Source organism: Pleurodeles waltl, chromosome 10, assembly GCF_031143425.1.
Source record: "Pleurodeles waltl isolate 20211129_DDA chromosome 10, aPleWal1.hap1.20221129, whole genome shotgun sequence".
Taxonomy (NCBI): Eukaryota; Metazoa; Chordata; class Amphibia; order Caudata; family Salamandridae; genus Pleurodeles; species Pleurodeles waltl.
Genome location: NC_090449.1, coordinates 203,006,577 through 203,031,553, shown reverse-complemented (window position 1 = coordinate 203,031,553; position 24,977 = coordinate 203,006,577). Strand labels below are relative to the sequence as shown.

General features: G+C 42.9%; 1 protein-coding gene across 2 annotated transcripts in view; it reads left to right on the top strand.

The window, feature by feature from the left end:
* The window catches only part of SNX29 (sorting nexin 29), a 1,353,458-nt gene that overhangs the window by 244,194 nt on the left and 1,084,287 nt on the right, over window positions 1-24,977 (top strand). The gene's annotated exons all lie outside the window — the stretch shown is intronic.

Genomic DNA, 24,977 nt, shown 5'->3' with positions numbered 1-24,977 from the left:
TTTGCTCTACGGTCTTTACTTGCAGGTGTGTGTGCCGCTTGAGTAAATATTTTATTTTATTTTTCCGGGACCGAGTGCTTTTGTCTATCAAATCCATATATTTTCTGTCACATTTTTCTACTTTGTTTTTGAAGGTGATTGCTGGTCACAGACAGAATTATTTCATTACTAGTGAGTCGCAAACCCATATGCAGGAAGGTGTCCCTGACACCATCTGCGAATCGCAAGGGAGTCGCAAAGACCCACCTCATTAATATTAATGAGGTGGGTCGCAATTTTCGACCCCCTTGCGATTCGCTGCACTCACAGGGATGGTGGCTTGCTGGAGACAGCAGACCACCCTGTCTGTGACTGCTTTTTAATAAAGCAGTTTTTTGTATTGCAGCCCGTTTTTCTTAAAGGAAAACGAGTTGCAATACACTCGAGAAAATGAAACTTTTTTGTTTCATTTTTTCAGAGCCATTCACAAAGGGAAAGGGGTCCCATGGGGACCCCTTCCCTTTTGCGAATGTGTTAGCACCCTTTTGTAATGGGTGCTAACTGCGAATTGCTTTGCGACCGTGTTCGCGGTCACAAAGCAATTCTGCATCGCGATGCGAATCGCAAATAGGAAGGGGAACACCCCTTCCTATTTGTGAGTCGCATTCCCATTTTGCGAGTCGGTAACCTGGTTACCGACTCGCAAAATGGGAATGAGCATCGCGATGCGCGTTTTGCATGGCTCAAACAGTGAAATTCACTGTTTTCACCATGCAAAACGCTTTGTACATCTGGCCCATAATGTTTCTAGGTGCAAATTTAGGCTGTAGTTGCGACAAGCCCCTAAAACCCAGTGTGAAAATGAATAGAAGCTAAACAAATCCTTTCCAGTGCAAGCTCGGAAGGTACACTGCAGGTCTGGGTGAATTTATACACAATAATGGAAAAAGGTATGGGAATCGGCACTGCAAGCACTGGTTCCTACGTTAGCTCCCAGTAACTTGTAATTAAAAGTCATTCTTAACTTTAGAATCACCAATGCCTGGAGTGTTAGCAGGTTCCAGGGGTGCAGGAACAATAATGTGCCGATTACCGATCGATTTGTAATGGGCCACGTAGCATTTAGAGTACGTTTCCTAAATTTTAGATGCATACCCAATACCTTTGGCGTTAATAATTATCATACGTTTCCAGTATTAATCTATAAAGAAATAAAGGACACATATAAAAATAAATTGATTTATGGAATTTTATATGCAAAAACATGGGTTTATTGCATGAAAAGACCCATAAGAGAAGTGTTCCTGCTAGAAGCCCATCACCAGCTGTTAGGTAAGCAATAAACAGCGTTTCTTACTTGAGTCTTTCATTCTAGGGAATTTCATAATCAACACAACATAGCAAAACATAAAACTAGTACTTGCGACTGCCGACCCTCATATCTGACTGCCTTTTAACGTAGCTGAGTACAGTGAAGCATGACTAATACGTGCATATGCTGTGCAATAACCAGTTATCACTTTGCTTGTACCGTTACAAGTTCACGGCTACAACTAGACCTTTCTGAGGTAATACAGTTGAACCGCTGCAGGGGATTAGTAGTGTTCATATTCTGTTTGGACTGAAGACGCATGAAAAAAAGCATCCACACCCCGTTTGCCCAGGAAGTGCTTGGGCCACCAGAGAAAAAAGAGACCATAGATCATGGGTACTCGCAAACATGTTTCAATAAATTCAGGTGTTGCTAAATTAAAGGGTGCATGAAACCTTACTTAATTTTTTTCTTTATCTTCAATTACCATCAAATAGATGTTTGCCGGTTTCTTTAACATATTTATTTATGTTAGCGATGAGTCCAGTAAACAGCAACCCAGCACTGCTGTCGACCAGCGGTCCGCATGTAAAGGTCAGGAGGGCCGCATGTGGCCCCGGTCTATACTTTGATTATCAGTGCCATAGATATTGCATGGAAAAATCTCAACCACATAATCGTGGCATGCTTTATCATCTGCTATCGTCCCATCCTGATAGGATAGCATCACCAGGGCAGTCTTAAACTCACAGTGAAGCAGTACAGCATACATAGTACTGGATAAGTGGATGATCCAGAATGTTATTAAAAATCCCTCATGATTTCTAAATCTTCTTTCATACAATTATTTTAACCCTTGTTAGAAATGGGGTCTCTAGTTGGCAGAGGTATAAATCCTACTCCAAGTAGAAACCATAATCCTAGTGAGGGTAAATCACAACACAATCCAAATTATCCTATGGTAGGTTGGCATTGAGCAATCAGGTTTAACTTAGAAGGCAATGTTTAAAGTATTTGTGCAATAAATCATACAGTAACAGTGAAAACACCTCAAAAATACACCACCCAGGTTTAGAAAAATATATAATATTTATCTGAATAAAATAAGGTAAAAACAACAAAGATCCAATAAGCACAAGTTGAAATATCACTTTTTAAAAGTTTTTAAAGTCTCAATCCTACGATATCTACAGTTGTTTCTTTGTAATACACAGTACCTGGGATACATCAAAAAGTACGATGCATGGGGACTGCAGAGGAGGAGATGCATGGAAAAATAATGTGTTGCGGTGGATTTTCCTGTGTGGCACAGACGATGCATAGTTGCTTTCCATGCTGAAATGGTTTGCGTTGTTTTTCGGCATGCAGTCTTGGTTTTTCACGGGGATATTTTGACACCGAGATGATGCGTGGAAAATCCTTGACGCGCTGGTAGAAGGAGCAGGCACTGTGTTGATCTGGTAGGCGATGCGTAATATTTTCCGTCGCAAGGCAGGTGCTGTGTCAAATTTCTTGTCGGGAAGTCAGTGCTGCGTCGTTCAGGTTGGCAGTGCAGCGATTTCCCAGCTGTGATGCAGGCTTTGCGTCGATTTCTGAAGGTGTTGCGTCGATTTTTGATGCATGAGGATTTTCTTGAAAAGGTGAAGACTTTGTTGGACCTGAGACTTTAGAAACAAGCGTCAAGCTCAATCCAAGCCCTTGGAGCCCACTTCAGGAGGAAGGCGGAGTCCTTCCAGCAGAGTCAGAGGCCAGCAGGGCAGCCGGGCGACAAGCAGGGCAGCAGTCCTTCTCAGTAAAGCAGTCCAGATGAGTCCTTTGGGCAGCCAGGCAATTACTGTGACAGAATGCAGGTGTAGGTCCAGAAGTGTCAGATTTGGTGGGGTCAGAGATCCAGTTTATATACCCCAAAATGCCTTTGAAGTGGGGGAAACCTCAAAGAATGGTTTTGAAGTGCACAAGTTCCCCTTTCAGCCCAGTCCTGTCTGCCCGGATCCCTTTGGGGGGTTATCAGTCCTTTGTGTGAGGACAGCCCACTGCCCTTTAAAATGTAAGTGGGAGCCCTTCACCCTTCCTGCACAGGAAGAGTAATTTCATATGCAGATGTGACTGAGTGTCCTGTGTTTTTGGTTGCCTTGGTGGAATGCACAAGGGGAGCTGTCAAACAGCACAGACCAGATGTGGATTGGAGACAGGCTGTAATGCCCAGATGGCAGTAAGTGCAGAGAAATGCCCACTTTCTCAAAGTGGTATTTGTAAAATATTAATATCAATCCAACTTCACCAGTAAGCAGGATTTTCTATTACCATTCTTGGGTACCCACCAATACATGGCTACTCCTTCCACATCAGAATATACCACTTAACACTATATGAGGGCAGTTCTAATGTTAGTCTAAGAGAGTAGCGGGCCTAACAGTAGTTTTTCACCACCAGGACATGTAAAACACATAAGTACATGTCCTGCCTTTTACTTACATAGCACCCTGCACTATGGGTTACCTAGGGCCTACATTAAGGGTGACATATATGTAGAAAAAGGCGAGTTTAAAGCTTGGCAAGAGTTTTAAAAGCCAAATCGAAGTGACACTAGGCCTACCCACACAAGTGAGGTACCATTTTTATTGGGAGACTGAAGGGAACGCTGGGTAGTAGGTAATTTGTGCCGGCGCAGTGATCCTACAAAGAAAAGTGAGGAAAGTATGCTTTTTTAACCAAATTTTGAGGTTTGCAGGGGAGTCTGGGTAAGAAAATGTTGAGGGATCCACGCAAGCCACACCTCCCTGGACTCCGCCGGGTGTCTGGTTTTCAAAACAATGTCACGGTTTGGTAGGTTCCCTAGTTGACGGACGTACCCAGGACCAAAAACTTAGGTTATCCCCCCCCAAAAAAAACACGGGTAGTTTTGTAATAGATCATTTTGATTTGTCCACATACTTCTGTGATGTTCCAAACACTAAAATTGTGAAAAGAAAACGCACATAGGTTATGTTAAAAAGACCCCAAACCCACCAACCAAGTTGGTGGCATGCATCATCATCGGGTTCCCAACCGAGACACCTAGCATGTCACGGGTGTGCTTCGACGCCTAATTACAGCGGAGCAGGTTTTTTAATTTTTACCACACAAACTCGTTGGCTTTGGCCCAAGGGTGAGTGATGGTCCAGTAGATAAAATTTTATTAACAATAGATTTCACAAAAATGAAATGCACTGTTAACAACTGAAAGCCATGTCAAGGCACCAACAGCTTTACAGTCCATTCACTCACCTTTCATACATGACATGTACAAGACCATTCACACCGCCAGCTGCGGGTCCAGCACATTACAACACTCACATCAATGGATAGCTCCATTCAAGGGCCCATCACTTTCATAAGCCCACATGCCTGATACAGCAACCACACCAGCTGATGGGAGTGTGTGGACTGGCATTTGCACCCCACGCACACTGCCAGCCAAGCGCCACTCCACGCACACCGCCAGCCAATCGTCAGTTCACGCACACCTCCATCACTTTTTTTTTGTTTTTAAACAACAGAGAAACCACTAACTAATTATAAATAAGTACAAAACTACAAACACAAAAGCTCTAACTGAATACATGACAGTAATGCCAAACGTGAAACTGAACATATGAAAATATAAAATGGCAGTTTACGCTCACGGTAGTTCCCAGTAATTCTTCTGTGTGTGGTAACTCCTGAAACAGACAGCCAGACACACCCCAGGCTTTGAAGGACAGTCCGGGCAGTACATCCGGCTCTCCCTCCGGATACCTCTTCGGGCACAGACTCTACATTTCTTAGTGGGCAAGTCTTTTTTGGGAGTGGGAGGAATGTGATCAGTTTTTTGCGATATTTCAATCTAGTCACATCCTCCACCACAGCTACTCTAGGAACTCTTGCCTGTTCCACCACAATAAGGCTCTCTATCACTGACTCCTGAAATTTAACAAATGTCAACCTTGACTCAGGAGAACGAGAAAAGTTGCCAAATGAAACAAATGGATGGCCAACTTTTTGTACCACACATAAGACTTCCGAAGAGCAGTGTAAGGTTTCAACCTCTGATCTACTGTATCAACACCACCCTAGTGCTCATTTTAATCCCAAATGCATACAGGTTTGTGCACTTCCGCAACCTGACCCCAAACAGTCACAGGGGAAGTACTCTCATCATAGATGGTAGTTAGCATGTACACATCCCTCCTGTCTGCAAATTTCAGACCTAGCAGCTCATTATTACGCAAGGCACTGCATTGTCCCCTCTCATGTTTTTTACAGACAAGCTCCCTTGGCAAGCCTTTTCAGTTAGATCAGATTGTGCCACAAGCAACAGTGTCCATCCTGAACAATTCCTTGAACAACTGCACTTCAGTGTAGAAGTTATCTATGTATAAATGGTGACCTTTGCTAAAGAGTCTCCTACCAAGTTCCCACACAATTTTCTCACTAACTCCAAAAGTGGGCAGATAACCAGGGGGCTCAATACTGGAATCCCGACCAGTGTAGAGCTGGAAATTATACACATACCCTGTACTACTTTCAGACAGCATATACATCCTAATTAGATACCATGCCCTCTTGATAGGAATATACTGCTTAAAAACCAAATGCCCCTTGAACAGAACCAGAGACTCACCTACAGATATTTCTTTCCCTGGAACAAAAACCTCTGAAAACCGTTCTACAAAATTATCAAGGGAAGCCCTAATCTTAAAAAGACGGTCACAATCAGGGTGATCTTGTGGCAAGGCTAAAGCATTGTCAGCAAAATGCAGCACTCGAAGAAGAAGCAAATACCGATTACGAGTCATGGTTGCAGGAAATATAGCTGTTGGCATCAAGGGGCTAGTAGACCAATAAGAAGCCAGTGACTGCTTCCTTATCAACCCTACAAAAAACGCAAACCCAAGAACTTTTAAATCTCTTCCAGATTTGTGGGAATCCACTGGGTAGCTCTAGATTGAGGCCTAAGTCTGGCAGCATTGTCCCTCAAATACTGTTCCGCATGAATTTTAGTGGGTTGGGAAAGTACAAGCAATAAATAAAAATCCCTTTATATTCTTTAAAAAAAAAATAAAAATACTGTTCCGCATACAAATTAGTCTGCTCAACAATCTCTTCCAAAAGTACATTGTCTATAAACAATTGAAAGAAATTGACAGGCAAAGTTTTCCGTATTCACTACACCCTGGGAAACCAATGAAAGCAGGCAACTGTGGCTGCTCCATATTTGGGGCAACCCAGAGTTCAGGTCTTCCAATGGGAAACCCCAGGCTGCTGCACTGTTGACACATCAGTGTCCTCCTCTAAAACAGGCCCTTCATCTGCACTGAGAGTGGCTTCCTCATCAGAAGGTTCTTCTCGGACAGAAAACTCACTGCCATAATCTCTTACTTCCTCCTCTGCCTCAAATGCAGAGTCAGTCTCATAGATGACTCAAAAAGCATGCCAACAACCTGCTAAGCGGTCACTCTGCGGCAAGCCATGATCCTTTCTAAGAAGTGTAACTTGACAAATGCACCAACAACAACCATCACTATCTAAAATAAGTAATAAACAAGTGTGGCTTTATCACAAAGAGTTATGTACTCAAAAACTATACCACCCACTTGCCTGAAAAAGCTAGACTCACCAGCAACTACTCCGCACAGACACAGCAATCACCAATGATATCCCACTAAAAAGAAAAAAGAAAAGCAAATTAGATATAAGACAAATCAAATATCTTTGTGCACAAAACTAAGGACAATTTCACACACAATCCTGCATTTATTACACCACCTACAAACATGTCATTCATGCATGGCAGCAATACTTCTTTGGAGTAAATTGTTTTTACTTACCTAAATCTTGCAACTATGCAAACCGCAGGTCAACCACTGCCAAAACCACAAGGAGTCACAGCAAAGGAAGCAAAAGCTTTGAACTAGAACAAAAAGGATGAATAAACTGTTATAATCACAAATGCAAATACTTCTCCACCAAGCATTTAGAAATTTTCCATGGCGCCTAAGTGGATTCTGCCCCCCTTGGGGGCAGATGGGCCTACAAAAAAATAGGCAGATTGACCAACAGTTCTGTGCCTCCTTTGGGGGGTGACCCTTGCCAAAGGGGCCACCCCCCCACTCCAAACACACACAAACAAGATCCCTGGTGCCTAAGTGGATTCTGCCCCCATGGGCCTAAAAATATAGGCCGAGGCAGAAATGGCCAACAGTTCTGTGCCCCCAACAAAAAAACAAAAAAAACAAAGAGAAAAAAAATCCCTGGCGCCTAGGGGGCAAATGGGCCAAAATAAAATAGGCCCACCTGCCCCCAAGGGGGGCAGAAATGGCCATCAGTAATGTGCCCCCTGTGGGGGGGGCGACCCTTACCAACGGGGCCACTCTCTCACACAAAACACACACAAGATCCCTGGTGCCTACGTTGATTCTGCCCCTCCATACAGACCAACACTTGGTTTGTAATGTGTGCCTTTCTCCAAACCATCGGGAGGAAGATTGTGAGGCCTCTCGATCTTTTCGATCAAAGAAGACTCTCCGAGATAGCAGAGTCCGAAGACTCGAAATGGCATCAAAAAGCAGCGAACATCTCGATGTCATGGAAGAAGAGCAGGCGCAGACAGCCGTCTCCATTCGAGACACAGACTCCGAACAGGAATCAGAAGACGACAGACCCATCACAGCTGGCCAGCGTGTGAGTATGTATGCACCTACACCCCTACACAAAAAACATTTAAAGGCCTTGGGTACACCACTGCTCGAAGGCTATGGTTCGGCCTGGAAAAAGACTGTTGGCGACCTCATATACAGAGTAACAAGGACTTTACAAAAAAAAATAAGACAGATTACAAGACCAATCATGGAATCTCATAAGATTTCTGAGGAAGAGCCTGAGATTGAACCAATATTACAGGTTATGGATGAGAGACAGTCCAGAATCCATATTCATAACGAGACAGGAAGAATCATCACTGCACCTCCTTTACAAACCAAAAGAAAACTAGACTCTGTGCAACCACCAGCGAAGGTGCAAAAACAAAAGGAAAAGCCACTACCTCTCTATACTTCTCCTCAATCTCCACAGCTCTCTTTCTTACCTCAAAATAGCCCACCACCACTGCCTTCTCCAACACATTCTTTATATTCACAGAGCGGTACGACAGACCCATGGGATCTCTATGACCCTGATCACATTCCGGACCATGACCCAGACATTTACCCATCAAAACCTTCTCCTCCAGAAGACATCACTGCAAACACCCAACTAATATCTAGGGCAGCAGCTTATCATGGAGTAACCATGCATGCTGAGCCATTAGAAGACATTTTTTAATTTAATACACTGTCTTCTATACATTCCAGGTACCAGTGTCTCCCAATATTACCAGGAATGGTTAAGCATGCAGACCAAATTTTTGCAAAAGCTAGGATTTTCTTCTTGCAACAGTGCTATAATGATGTGGAGATAATTTGAGGATAGGAAATAATGGACAACATAGCAAAATTAACTGACAATACATAGTACTCTGTAATAGGGTGGACCTATGAATTGAGATTCAACTAATGAGTATAAGCAAGTATAGAGAAAACCAGTGATAGAGAGATCATGTAAATGAATATGGAACATGTCAATGGGTACTTTACCAAAGATATATAAAAATAAAAATAGATATAAAATACAAATAAACATAAGATGAGGATATAAAATGTAGAATATAAAGTAAATCAAGATGTCAATGGTTGAAAAAAACAAAATAACAGAGAACTGAAAAATAATCCTACCTCTAATGAACACCGTAGAGAGACAATTTGGTGACCACATGATGATGAAAAAAAGAAGAGAATAAATGAAAGTTTTGATTTCCGACTTGGTGGTGCCTCCGTTATTTTTTGTGACCTTGACCCAAGGAAGTGATGGGAAAGTGTTTGTTGGATAACATTACAAATATCTATATATATCTATCTATCTATATATCTAGCTCTCTTTCTATAAATATATAATATATCCTTCTGGCGATCACAAGTAGGTAGTTATAGTTAGTACCTAGTTTCCATTGAAACTGGCTATATCTTTAGCACCGTGTGAGGAATCTTAACAAAATTTTCCAAAAACGTGTATCCAAAAATCTTGTTGTGCATGGGACATTTTGCCATGGTGCGTCAAGCGGAGGCTGAGAAAAAGGTGGTTCAAAAAAGTGCATTTCCTATGTTAATTCACATAGGAGTTTTGAACACGACTCCAGCCCGAACCGCTGGACAGAATTACACCACATTTGCCAGAAAGGTAGCTTTCGGTACACAGGTTACGCCTTTTTTATTTGGTGTAAATCTGTTCAGCAGTTTGATAGCTTTTGTAAGAAAACCAAATTTGCACATCTAGAGGCGTGAAGGCTTCACAAATCCTCCTGCTCTATCCCCCTTGCCTTGGTCCAGGCATTCTCCAGGGATCCCCCAGGGCTAAAAAGCATTTATTTTTTGTTTAAATTCATGGTGAAAATCACAAATAAACACAGATTTCGCAGAGATTAAAAAACCAGCAACTGTGGTTTCCCCGTTTGCTTTTATTTTTGCCCCCGGGTGGCCCGGGTCCCGGGGACATGTTATTTCAATTAGATTATGGAGGGGGGGGGGGGGTAAACTGGGCAATGGGGTCTGCCACCTCCCCGGGGCTAAGTAGGTAAAGTATACTGGGGGCAGCCCACCCAGCCACTCTGTGTGCTGGGGACCACCACCTCCCTGGGGACAACAAGTAAATAAGCATAGGGGGGCCTCCACCTTCCCAGGGCTAAGTAAATAAAGTTTGCTGGGGGCCACGCAGCCACCCTGTGCCTTGGGGACCACCATCTCCCTAGGGCAAACTAGTAAATAAGTATATGCGGGGGTCCTGTGTACCCCTCACCGGGTTGCAGGGACTGCCACGTTTTGGGGGCTATGAATATAAGCCCTCCCACTCCCTGGGGGCCAACACCTCCCAATGACAAACTGCTAAATAAATGTAAGGGAGAGTCTTGTGGACCCCCCTGGGGACCGCCATCTCCCTGGGGTTATGAATATAAAGTAAGCAGGGGCATGGGGTGCGACCCAGTGCACCACCATCTCCCTGGAGCAAGATACTAAACATATATAAGGGGGGGATCCTGCAGATCCCCTCAAGCCCCAGGTACCGCCACCTCCCCAGGGCGATTGAATGAATTAGAAAGGGGTCTGTCATGCATCCCTGGCCCCAGGGACCACCACCAGCGAGCCAGCTGGGACCGCAGAGTCCTTCAGCCTGCCCCCGTGGACCCCATAAACTAGTGAACTAGTAAAGACGCTGGAGGGACACTCACATTAGTAAAGTTAGAGACACACAAGGTCACTGAAGACACTTCCTTGGTGTACTTTACGCAGCTGTAGTGTACGATATGCACTATACATTTACACAACAAGGTAGCACTTACTAAGTAGCCAGTAGAAATAATTCCAATTGGTTATAATTTGCATATAATGTTGGCCATTTTTGGGACTAAATACTCAGGGCAGGATTCATTCTGCTGTGATGCACATTTCACAGTAATTAAACCTCAATGGGATGCACTTAAAGATATAAACAAAGCAGGTGCCCAAGTTTAAGCTACACCAGTGTAAACTAGTAATCATCCACATTTCTGAGGCATAGCCAAGACAAAACAAGTACCCTTTTCTCTTCATATTAACCTTGAAAGGTTATCTGTAAACCTTGATGGAGGTGTTTGCATCCTTGCATTTTTTTAGCACAATATCTCATGTAGTGACTGTGACTAGTGGGTTATTTCTTGAACTGTTGCTGCGGCCAACGCCTGCCTTGCATGGGCAACAGTGCGTGGCTCAGGTTTGGGTGGTTATAGGGGGTTGGCTGCAAGGCCTGGCCTCAGGCCAGACCCTGCGGCCAATCATTGCCGCTCATGGCCGAGTTGACTGGTAATAGGGGGTTGGCCTCTGGACCTGGTCATTTTAATTACTTTACATTAAAAAAAAACTGAAAAATTCACTGAAAAAAACAAAGGTTAGAGGGATGTTATAGCTAGGAAAAAGAAGTGAAAAAAAAATAGAAATTCACTTAAAAAACAACAAAGGTTACAGGGATGTTATAGTTAGGCTCACATTTTAAACGTACAAAACCATAGCAATTCATCAGATATAGCTAGAGTTATTTCAAGTGGCGGTTCCCAGAGCCATCATAGGCTCTGGGAGGTGGTTGTCCCCGAAGCTGTGGGGGCAGCTGCGGAGCCCCCCACATTGGTTGAAGCCCTGGGGAGGTGGTGGTACCAGGGGTACCCCCCTCACTGTATTAGATTAAAGCCCCGGGGAGGTTGCTGCACCCCCCTCCCCCCACATTAATGATAAATAAGCCCTGAGAAGGTGGCGGCCTCTGGGGCATCAAAATGCCCTTGGAGAGGGGTCCCGTGTGCCCCCATCCTTTACCTCAAAATGCCCCCATGACCTGGCCCACCCAGGGGCTTCTTAAAAACATGTGTGGGAGCCCACCCTTGTTTTAAAAAAACATTTTTGCTGTGAATTTGCAATGTCACAAATTCGCTGCAACATTTCTTTTTTTTTAAAGTGCTTTTTTGCCCTGGCGGAATCCCTCTGGGAGCTCAGCACCAGACTTAAGGGGTCAAGGTGTACCTTGCCTGGCCCCTTTGCTTGTTTCCTCTCTTCTGAGTCCCAAGATGGCTGTCAATTAGAGATCTGCTGCTCCTTGCAAGAGCTCTTATTATTCGCAAAGTCGTCGGGGAGGGTCCGCTGCCCTAGATATACAAATGTATTTTCCCTTTAATTTCTCAAAAATTACTGAATGGATTTACACCAAATAACAAAAGCACAATCTGCGTAACAAAATCTAGCTTTCTGCCAAATTTGGTGTAATTCCGTCTGGCAGTTTGCGCTGTAGTCGTGTTCAAACCTCTTATGGGAATTAACATGGGAAACACGTTTTTTGACACACACACACACTTTTTTTTTTCTCTGCCCTTGCTTGAAGTATCAATGTGAAACTTCCCATGCGCAACAAGAACCAACTGCAAACCTTTTCTGGGAAACTTTCATGAAGATTCATCAAACGGTGTCAAAGATACAGGCAAGTCAAAAAATACTTCTTCTATGGAAACATATATACACACACACTCACACTTAATTCTGACTTGTACTTTCCTGTAAAACCTTTACTATGCTTATGCCTTTACCATTTATTCCCTTACAAAAATAAAACACTTTATATTTACCTTTATAACTTTTACCACACATATGCCTTTATCATTCATGCCTTTAGAGCCAAATTCACTGTGAAGGCATGCGTGGTAAAGGCATATTCGTGGTAAAGGCATATGTGTGGTAATGGTCATACGTGGTTATGACTGTGTTGTAATGGCTGTTTCCCTTCTTCTACCTCTGGAGATGTCATTAGAGGCAGAACTGGTTTTATTCTCATTCTGGCTCAAGCAGCCTAAAGTACATTTTCTAAAGTTACTTTTCTGCGTGAATTATCAAAAAACTATTTTCACCATTGTTTGAACCTGGGTTTCTAGTTGGCAAAGGTATGCATCTTGTCCAAGCAGGGACCACAATCCAAGCCAGAGTGAGTCATATACACAAACTAAATTAACCTGTGCTCAACCTCTGGTAGCTCAGTACAGAGCAGGCAGGCTTAACTTAGGTGGCAATGTATAAAGTATTTGTGCAACACTTAATTGCAGCAATTGCAATTGTAAATGTATTTATATAGCACTTACTACCCTTGACGAGGCGTCAAAGCCCTTTTCGACGAGTAGCACGCTATTCCGGAACCCAAAAGGATTAGTATAGGGAAATATCAGTATAGCATTAGTATGAGTTAATTTAAGCGGAGGATATGTGAGTTTGTTAGTAGTTTAGAGTATAATACTGGACGGATAGTGAAGAGAGGAATCCAGAAGTGTTCATTGGGAGTTTATAGCAATAGGATAAGGCTTGGGATGAATAAAGGAGAGATGGAGGAGGGAAGAGTCTGTAGAGAGTGGTTGGGGAGATCATAGTAGTAGAAGGAGTTTTGGATGAGTCAAAGGTGAGGTAAGTGAGGGAGAATTTAGTAGGGTTGTTGGGGAGATCATAGTAGTAAACTGAGGTCTGGGGCGAGCCAGGAGTGGAAGAAGAGGGAAGAGCTTAGACAGGGTTATTTTGGAGATCATAGCAGTAGAATGGGTTTGGAATGAGTCAGGGAATAGGAATTGAGGATAGATTGATAGAGTTATAGGGTGGTGGGGATTCAGCGCTTACGAGAGAGTAATTTCCCCCCCCCCCTCTTGTACAGTAGGACTATAGTAATAAATAGATACGCAAATATATAGTAAGGTAATATATGTGTAAGGAATATAATAATGATATAAAATTTAGGAATTTAAAGTTTTGTTGTATAAACACAGACTATAAAGATATGTAGTATTTGAAGTTAATTTATTTGTGTACTTTTCTAACATAATTTTATCTTAACTAAATTTTTCAGTAGCGAGTTGCTTGCTGATAAAATAGTTAAGATAACATTTGCTCATTGTGCTAGATAAAATGAGAACAGAGAATCATAAGTATCTAATCTAACAACTTATCTAGGAACTATGCAATGACCTATGAACATGTTAAAAGCAAAAAAAAAACATGTTGTTTGGATTGTGGACAGAATACTGAATAATGCAAACATTCACCCCCAGTCAAAAAGATCTGGGTATAATCCATCGTTTTTTTGCTCACCATGCCACCCTAGTTTGGACCCAACCATGTGCAAATCAGACTTGACCCTGTTCCACATGGGAACAGTCCAGCCCGATCTGCCAAGCCAGGTACTCCCTGGACTGGAAACAAGCATCCTGGAACCGGTTTCAAGGTATCACCCTTCATCAGCCAGGCTAGCGTGAATCCGGTGGCCCAGTGAGCACAGGACCCTCAAGCCGGGGAGATGTGGGCTTGTGGCTTTACGTGTAGTAGTAGTCTGGCAGCAGAGTTCTGAGTCCGTTGTAGTTTTTTCATAGTAGATAGAGATGATCAATGGTAGATAGTAGCCTGGACCTTGTGTGGAAATCTGAGGTGGGGAAGAAGTTTTCACAGAGTTTTCAAGGTGATGAAGCATGATTGTGCTAATTTGTCCACCTGGGCATTCATTGTAAACTTGGAGTCCATGGTAATTCCAAGGTTTTTAACCTCCTTAGTTACTTGAGAAGGTGGTCCCAGATCGTCAGGCCAGGTGCACAGTGGGTTATAATTTTTCCACTTGCCACAGGTGAGTATTTCCATTTGAAAGCATTCAGTTTGAGATAGCTCCAAGTCATCCAATGATCAACAACTCTGAGGCAAAAGAAGGTTTCTAATGTCTTTGGGGCATTCCAATTTAAGGAGTGTTTGTGTTCATCTGCATAGTTGTAGCATCTGAGGTGAAATTCATTGATCAGTTCCGGTACTGACACCATGTAGATGTTTAAGAGCATAGGTGAGATGATTGATCCTTGAGGGATCCCCTGCTTTTGTGAAGTAGGGTTTGGACAAGAAGGGGAGAGAATAGATGACATTTGTTCTATTTTGAAGGTAGGAAGTGATCAATTCGAGAGCAGTCCCTTCTATGCCGATTTCTTGGAGCCTTTGAATTAGAGTGTCATGGTTAACTGAGTCAAGGGCAGCTGAGAGGTCCAAGATAAGTAATGCAGCTACTCCATTGCTGTCAGCTGTGTTTTTTAAGATCATCCCAGATTGCAATGAGTGCAGATCCAGTGCCTTTTCCTGAGTGGAATCTAGTTTGGTATTATGAAAGTATGGATTTATCTTCAGTGAACTGTGACTTCTCGGTGAATGCCGCTCTTGCTATCAGTTTGCCCAGGAAAGGTCCATTTGTAATTGGTCTGTAGTTGTTGAGGTCATGTGGGTTCAGATTTGTTTCAATAATGGGCGTATATATGCCTTTTAAAGATCTTGAGGAAAGGTTCCTGTAGATAAAGAATTATTGATGATTCTTTTTACTGGTGTGGCAGCAGAAGTAGATAAAAGGATGTTCTTGAAGGTGTGTGCTGGACAATGGTTAGAAGGGCCGCCGGGAGGCCTGCTTGCTTTGACCAAATCCATACACTCACTTTGTAATATTTGATTGAAGGAGGGCGGAGGGCGGCTTGGCTTACTCTTGGAGAGGATTTTAGGAAAAGTGTTGGTGCATGTGGTTTTACTTTGATGTAAATAGGAGTACATTGTTTCTGCCTTCGTTGTGTAATGATTTGCCAGTTTGTTTGTGAATTCTTGAATAAGGGGATGAGTTCCTTCCATGCATTTAGGTTTTTGAAATTGGTTGAGAATTTTATAAAATGCTTTATTTGTAGTGCCTTTTTTATTTTTTTAGCTTTTTTGATTGATGATTTGTATATTCTGTTAGGTTTGTGTAGGTGAAGTTTGTCTTGAATGCTGTTTGTTTTGAGCCAGGTTCACTGCAGCATTCGGATTTGTTGTTATATATTTTTTTAGTTCTGTATTTCTCCAAAGTGTTTTTTTTTTTTTTGTCCTGTTCAGTTTTTTTTTAGTGGTATTAGGATATTGAAAGCTTCCCGTATCCACTTATAACGTTTTTTTTACATAATTTATTGTGTCTAGCTCTATGTTGGCTGTTAGTTGTGTTTCTAAGTCTTTAAAATTGAATTTGTTCCATTATCGATAGATTTATGCATGTATGGTGGTCTTGGGTGTGGTGATTTCTGGTGTTTTATGTTAAAATGTTACCAAATGGTAGTCTGTCCATGTGACTGGCGTGATGCTTTGAACTGTAACTAGTTCTCTGTTTGCAAAAACAACATATAGGATGTGTCCAGTGATGTGCATAGGACTGTGTATAATCTGATGTAGATTCAATGTGACTAAGGGCAGTGGTGATAGTTTTGGATGTGGCATATCGGGTTTGTCAAACCAAAGATTTAGGTCTCCAAGAATGCCGGGGCTGGAGTATAACGTTAGAAGGTTTGAAACTGTGTCTAGAAATGTGTCTGGGAATGTTGAACTGTTGGGCAGAGGTCTGTAAAGGAGGAGAAAGATACAGGAGGAAGCTGGTGTAGGGTTGCACCTGGTGATGAGGGCCTTACAACCTAGTATGGATTATTTTTTTTTGCTGAGATTTATTGCTTGTTTGAATATAATAGCTAGCCCACCTCCTCTTTTCCGTTTAGTTTGATGGATTTATAGCCTGGAGGAACGGCTTCATACAAGACAGGGGCCATGTCATCTCCTAACCATGACTCTGTTATGAATAGTAAGTCAGGTTGTGTGCCAGTGAGCAGGTCGTAGCTACTGTATGGTGCTTGTTCTTTTAGAGTAATTGAGCATTTATGAGCAGGCAGTTTAGAAATTGTGTTTTGGTGGTGGTGTTATTTTGTTTTGGAGAAGGGTGAGCAGTATATTTTGAGCTTGTAGCAAGTGTGTGTTATTAGTTGTGGTAACTGTATGAGGGTCACAATAGTGTTGTTTTCCGTATTAGGTTCCTCGTCCAGTAGGCTTAAGAGGGATTTTGTTGGGTCTGTGTGTTGGTGGTGGACTTGGTGGCTGAGAGTGATGTGATGAGTTTAGTTTTTTTTGTAATGAGCCTTGTATGAGAGACGGGGGACACAAAGTTGTTAAGAGTCACGTGTTTATTTTGTTTGTGTATGTTTAGGGTGGAAGAAGTATGAGTTATTGGTGGTGGAAGAGCGTGAAGATTATAATCTAAGGCTCTGAATTGTGCAATGGATGAGAGGCGGGTGAATAAATGTTGCTGTGTTGGGGTGTGTGGTAGATGTTTGTGAAGGGTGAGAATTTTGGAGTAAAGATTGGTCAAGATTTGTTTTATTTCTGTATTCTTGAGGGTGAGAGTGGGTGTGAGGGAAATTATTATGAAAGTTTGGGTTATTTTGATGCGCTGATGTGTGTGGTTTGTTTTGCTTTTGTGGAGTAGTGAAAGAAGATATTGATAGTGGTTTTCTGTGAAGGATTTTTATGAGAGTTACTGCTGGTGAGTGGTATTTGAATGGTACAGGGGGTGGTGATGTGTTTTGGAGAGCAGCATATGAGGTGTGTAAGAGTAGATGGACAAGAGTTAAGAGTGTTTGTGTTAGATTTGATCAATGGAAGCAGTAATATATGTGGTGGAGTGGAGTGGAGGGATTGTATGGCTGTGTGTAATTGGTAAAAAGATGAGGAGGGTGTTGGTGGATGGTGTGATGGAAGGATGAGTATAGGTTTTGTCATGATAAAAAGGGGTGCTGTAGGAGCAAATACAGGATAGCACTGGTGTTTTGAATGAACAGGGAGTGTGTATCTGCATGGATGAACGTTTTGTATAATGTGTTTTTTTTGTTTTGTGGGTGATGTGTTAGTGAAAATGGACAGAGGTGGGTTTGGTGTGAGAATGCAGGTGTCATGGTGTTGTAGTTGTGGTGGATATGTGTATAGGTTTGGTGTTTGGGGTTTTGTGGTTGTTGTTGGGACATTGAAATCTGTATGAGGTTTATTTGTGGTGCATGAGTTGGATGCCTTTGCTGATATTGTGTTTGGATGTTGGAGGATATAAAGGAAATAAGGTCCTTTTTTCTAAATGGAAAATTGGGCAGCATTTCTTGCCCTAAGCCTGACCTGCCCCAAACAGGCAACGGCCCTTGTCCAATCCTCCCTTAACCTCAATGCCTGGGCTGAGCCGCCCTGAGCCCTTTGCTTAAATAGCCCTATTGGCCAATAGAACCCTAGCCCTAGCCCTAACAATACGCATCCAGATTTCTAATCCTAAACCCATAGAGCCAATCAGAGACGTGGCCCTATTAACCAATCACAACCATAGCTCTGACATCCAGTCACAACAGTGACCCTCAAACCTTAGTCCAATAGGAACTCTTGCCCTAGTGCCAATCAGGGCCCTAGCCCTGAAGGCTAATCACATCAGTAACCCTAATAAATGTAAACCAATACAAACCCTCGCCCCAGTACCAATCACAGCCCTAGCCCTGACAGCCAATCACAAAGGTAACCCTAAAATTTTTAGACCAATAGGAACCCTAGCCCTAGAACCAATCACCACCGTAGCCCAGAGAGCCAATCACAATAGTAACCCTAAAACCTTAGTCCAACAGGAATCCTGACCCTAGTACCAATCAGAACACAAACTCCAACCTTTAAGCCAATGGAAATACTAGCCCCAGCAACCAATCACAACAACATATGCAACAACCAACAGAAACTGATATAAGAGCCAAGTTACCTTAAGCCCACACCTCTGTGGAAGGTAGGCAGGAGGTGCACCTCTATTCAGAATTTCCTTGGATACAGACAGGCAGCACCCACACTTGTAAGCCAGCAGAGTCTTCTTTCCAGGTAAGGGATAGATTTGAAACCACTGAAATACTGCTTGTTGCACACTCAGATATATGGCTTTTTCAAGGCAAAAACAAGGGGTGCATAAACTTTCCAAACACAGTTTAAATCACAGAGCAAATTAAGCAGTCTCCTAAAACACACTCTAGTTAGCCACTAAGGTGTATGTAGCCTTTTGAAAAAAGGGTGAGGGCAGTAGCTTTATGCAGTCTTTGTGAAAAACTAGAAGGGAAATTTCGAACAGTCACTGGTAAAAAAAAAACAGCACTTTCAAACCACCAAGTTTGCTGAAACACGGGAAACCTAATATAAGCAGGCAAAGGTAGAAGGAAACACACTTTTTAACAAATAGCAAGAATACACAACAAGTCTGGGGTCTTACCGGTCTCCTAAAGGTCTTGCTCACTGGGCTGTATTAGGACATAGGAAAAGCTGGGCTCACACACTTAAAGGTCCATTGCAGGTGTGAGAGGAGGGCTCAGGTTGCCTGGGAGCTAGAGAGCCAATCACCAGGCCCATGCCCCTGTGAAAGACACTACAGATTAAAAAAAATAGATACTATTTATCTGAGAAAAACAAAAACAAAATGACAAAAATCCAATAAGTAGATCCTGAGATATGCCATTTTAAAGATTTAGGTGAAAATTGTACATAGAAGCGCAAAGCGCCAATAGTGGTTATCTGGTCACGCAGGACCAGGACAAAGTCACAAGTTCAGGCTGACAGCAATGGAGCGCAGGCCAACTACAGGGTCCCACTTGTACCCGCTCAACACAGTACCTTAAATCCTGGTGAGTGGTCTGCACGGTGTTGCTTTGCGAGGCTTCGTGTCATCCGATGTCGGTTCTGATGGGCTGCCAGGTGCTTGTCATGGCTTTGCGTTGCCCAGCATCGCTTCAACTAAAGCTGCGCAGCAAGGCTTTGTTGGGCTTTGCGTTGCTCACGGTGTTCTGATGAAAACCACATAAGGCAGAGCACCTTAGACCCACTTCCAAGGATCTAGGACTTGAGTGGCACTGCTTGGCAAGGTAGATTCACAGATGGCAGGGCTGAGGTGCTGTAGCAGGTGAATTGCAGTAGCCTCTGATGTTCCTGAGACTGCAGAAAAACAGGGGGTACGCCAACAAACCCTTGGAGAGTCTTGGGTTCACGTAAGCACAATCCTTGTCAATGCAGGATAGAAGTAGCAGGCAGCAGACCAACACAGCAAAGCAAGTAGCAAAGTGGCAGTCCCTCCTACAGCACAGCAAGCAGTAAGCCAACACAGAAATGCAGTTGCATAGTGACAGTCCCTCCTGGAGTCATTAGTTCCAGTAGAGTTCTGATTTGGGGTTTGGGGTCCAGTATTTATACTTTGGTACCCTGGTTCTGGAAGGTGGGAGAAACCTCCAGGCCTTCCTTTGAAGTCTCAAGTCTCTGTTCTTCCCTTCCTGGCTCAAGACACACTACAGGGGATTATGCAGCCCTTTGTGTGAAGAGAGGCACAGTCCTATTCAGGCGTAAGTGAGGCAGTGCTAGCTCTGTTCCCCCTCCCCCATCAAGCCAGTTAATGGCCCATCAGCGTGGTGATGGGCCATCAGGATGCAAATGTCACACCCAAAGCTCCCTTTGTGTGTCACTGCCTAGAGGGAATGCACAAAGCCCAGCTGTCAACAACCCCAGGCATGTATTCAGTGTCAGGCAGAGGCACAGGACAGTTAAAGTAAGAAAATGCTAACTTTCTAAAAGTGGCATTTTCAGACTTACAATTTAAAATCTGACTTCATCATAAGTTGTGATTTTAAATTGTGAGTCCAGGGACTCCAAACTCCATGTGTCTATCTCTTCCCAATTGGAAATGATACTTAAAAGATTTTTTAAGGTAATCTAATGCTAATCTATGTGAGAGCTGGCCCTTGCAATAGTAACATGAATGTAAGAATTTTTCACCATCTGGACATGTTAAACTTTAAAGTGTATGTCCAACTGTTTAAATATATTGCACCCTATCCTTGGGGCTGACTAGAGCATACCTTAGGGGTGATATACCTATATTAAAAAGGAAGGTTTGGGTCTGGCAAGTGGGTACACTTTTCAGGTTGAAATGGGAGTTTAAAACTGCGCACACAGGCTCTGCAGTGGTAGGCCTAAAACATGTTTTAAGGGCTAGTGTAGTGGTTGGCACAATGAGTACTGCTAACCCACAGTAGTGTTTAATTTACCGGCCCTGGGCACATATAGTGCACTTTACTAGTGACTTAGAAGTAAGTTAAATATGCCAATTGCGGAAAAGCCAGTGTTACCATGTTAAAAGTACAGAGCACATGCACTTTAGCACTGTTTAACAGGAGTAAAGTGCCAAGAGTCCTAACCAACAAAAACATTGTCAGAAAAAGAGGAGGAAGGCAATAGGTTTTGGGATGACCCTGCAGAAAGGGCCATTTCCAACAACCATTAAATCACATTTTGAAAAAACATTACAAAATAACTTTGAAGCATTTGTCTAGCCTTTTCCTGTACGGAAATACACAATTTTAGATGTTGATGTCAACTAAGTTTTCTTAGGGAAAAGTCTAGCAAGGCCTGCAGTGAAATAGCTTTTGGCTTTCATTGTGTTGTGAGGACACTTCAATCCCAATATGTATTTTAGCCTCTTTTTGTATATTAGCACTTGCTTCTGGGCTTACAAGGCACAGTTTAGGGGTGCTTTATGAATATATAGAAGTAGGCTTTTACTACATGGCAATACATTTATTCCTTGTTATTTGCCCTGCAGTGAATTTTAAACTGCAGCCCAACCAGAGCGCAGTGCTGCTCCTGGACGATATATATTTTAGTTTTTTATGTGGTGGTGTAAGTACACAATGCAGATGTTTGTCTTTTACATATGGAAAATGCTAACAAAATTTGTTTAAAAAAAAAAAATACTCAATGCAGATATGTTTATATTTGAGTCCATATTAGTAGAGAGGGGAAGAAGGGAAAATCCTTTTCAATTTGCCCACTCAGCACCTACCCAAGGTTCGTAACACCCCTTCCTAGAAGGGACTAATCCTCGAACATTGCCAAACTGTGTAGAGAAAATCACCGAAGAAGTAGTGACACTATAGTCAGTCTGGTGCTTCTGCCCTGCCCGCCTCCCATAACCTGACCCGTACCATACACGTGCAGTGGAGGAATTAGACTGAATATATTGAATGTGTCTGGTTATGGAGGGTTCACTGGATGTTATTTTAGCTTCCCACCACTCATCCTCAGTGAGATCCCCAAAATCCTTTTTCTCAAGCATGTCTCAGCTCCTCGAAGGTGTTGGATGTGTTGATTAGCAGAGATGGGTGTATGCTGGATATTTTCCCCCCGTCCTAAGCCTCACATCAGGAGTTTCGCATCCTGAAGGCTAAAATCAGGGAGCTCTACTAGGCCTCTTATGTATGGCTAGAAAGCATTTCACAATTGTAAATATTTTTAGAACTGATGTTTAGGTAGGTTGTAATTGGTTTGGAGTTCGGTAATTGACAGTTTATGTATATCATCCAGCGCATCTCCCAATTTGGAAATGCTGTACCCCTGTGAGGCACTCACTTTGAGCAACATACCACCTTTCCACAGACGGGCCACTATGGTTAGTTTCCCATGCCATTTGATGTGACTAATGGTGTTCTGCCAGGTCTGGATGACAGTTACCTTAGCTGACCGGACCACAGGGTCTACTTTACCACCATACAGATTAACCTCACCCATGGCCCATTCTTCGGTGGTTTATGTCCTATTTCTACGTAATTAGTAGAGCTATTCGTTTACAAGCGTCATATGTGCAGACATATATTTCATGACTTGATATCTGCTATCCCAATTCCACTGTTGTGCGTGGATTTGAGTCTTTTGGCTATAGCAATCTGTGGAATCCCCCTGCCCCACACAAACTTTCCAAGCAGTGATCTGACTCATATAAAGCTTTCCCATGGTAGTCTGTATGGGTTATTATGGAGCTGGTAAAGGATTCGGAGTGCATGGGCATCTTAACAATGGCTGATCTCCAAACCGTGATAATGGGCAAAGCGGGGTGGTGGATTTCAGAAGTTCAGCTGGCCTTGTAGTTTAATCAGTTATGGAAGTAATTTGTTTCCCAGGTGAGGTGTTGGTCCCTAGTTATGTAAGTGCCCAATTATCTAAATCCTTCTCTCGCCACCAGTAGTCTTGCTCCCATCCCATATTTCACTCTTTCCCCTGTTGTAGGTGTACCACTGATTTTGACAAGTAGCTTTTCAAGCCTGACAGCTTCCCAAATATCTGAAGTACTCGCAACGTGCACTCTTTGTGGTCTCAATATATCAAGATGTCAACTAAATTTGGCAATACTGTCTGCCACTCCTGGTGCACATTCAAATTCTGCACCATTGCATCAGTTCTGGGACATTCTGCCAGTTGCTCGAGATCATAAACAGCAATGGCAAGAGCAAGCATTTTTGCGTGATGCCTCCATGCATGTGAAACGTGCCCAACAGTGCCAGCAACTTGGTGATAATTTTGGCCTCTGTGTTAATAAGGAGCCCTTGGCCTACGAATCATAATTATAACAATTTGTCTCCATCGGTGGTAAGTTAACTTTTCTAAACATTGCCCCAAACAACCCCCTACCCCACCCATGGAACGAATGCACTCACCAGTTGCTTGAATAATTCTGCTGGTTAGCCATTTGTTCCAGGAGCATTCTCACTTTATAACTGACTTAAGACCTCTCTCACTTGTCTTCCCAGTTTATGTCTGCCATTGAATCTCTCTTCATCCATGAATATATGAACCAGGAGGTTACTTAGGAATTTGCCTAAAGAAGATGGGTTCTTTGATTCTACTTTGGAGTGTAGGGTTAGAAAAAAACTCAAATGCTCATGCAATAACGTGGGTAGGTTTGAACAAACTAAAATGCCTGTGTAATCAGGCTGTTACATGTTGTCCATCTGGACAATGGATGTGGGTTATGTGTGTCATGTTTTTTTTTTTTCACATTGGCACAACCAATGTGAGATTTTAGCAGCTTTGTCTCCCCACTGCTACACCCAACTCTGCATCACCCTCCAGGCCAGCTTGGCCTCCTTCCTTAAGAATGTTTTAGCCTGGTCCTGTGGAATTTCAGATGCTAAGTGAGCTCAGGTATTGCTGATGTCAAGTATTGGGTTTTAAGGTGAAGCGGGGCGGTCGCCAAGCATGTTGATCTATTTTGATATGTTAAGTAGCTTATAATCCACCTCTTATATATTTCTAGTAGGCATACCTTAGTCTCATCTCTGACTCCACAGTTGCTGTTGATTATGAAAAACCTGTCCGTCTCCTCTTTGTCATGGGCTTTGAAAGATCACACCATCAGCCACCACACACTGAGGTGCCAGGCTCTTTTGTCCCTTGAACTTGTCCACCAAAGTGTGAGTAGTGAAGGATTACTGATTCCTCTGTCTTGGACATTTGGAACAAGTCGATTCTCAAAAAGGCTATATGAGCCCCCCTGCGTAAAACGTTTACTACCACCAGGTTCTGTGGAAGTCATACCAGATGTCTTTTAATTCAGACACAGGGTTATGACTTGAATGGAGGATGCAGTAGTCACATCCCCTTCCTGTCCAGTCCAGACTCTAGTTCATCACCCCATTTAAGTCACCACCGAAGAATACCCATCCCACTGTGAACTGCACAAGAATCCACCCAACCTGCTCCAGGAATTGGATTGACACAGGGGAAGAACATATACATTTGCTAACGAGATGGGCTTAGCATGTAAAGTTACTTTCAAGGAAATGTATCTGCCCTGTGTGTTTCTCCACATATGTGTCCCCACATATGCGTCACCACAAAAAACAGCCTGCATTCCACAGGATGGCAACCAGTATTGAACCATTAATGCATACCACGCGCAAAAATTGGTGAGCAAAGAAGACATTTTTCACCCAGAAGATGCATCTCGGTAAGAGAGGTCTATCCATACCGTAGTGTTTAGCCATTTTGCGACCAACGCTTGATTTGGTTGAGCATACCGTTCACACTCCAGGTGGCAATGCATGCTTTATTTAGTGGTTCATCCCCTCTGTCATCTTCATTTCTTTTTGTGTTACTGTGCCTGTGTGTACAACCCAGGGTTTGTCTACTATCCATGTTAGTTCAATAACCAAAACAAGAGTCTCCCACAACAAATTCCCCACACCCCGCTATACTTGGAAAACTCTTAGCACCGTCACAGAATGTGCACATCGACCCTCCCAATACTCTCCATTAACCAATACTGAGCATCCAAAACATCCTTCCCCATATTAACATAGGCTCCTAAAGAATTGAAAAACAGTGGTTATAGTGCTGTT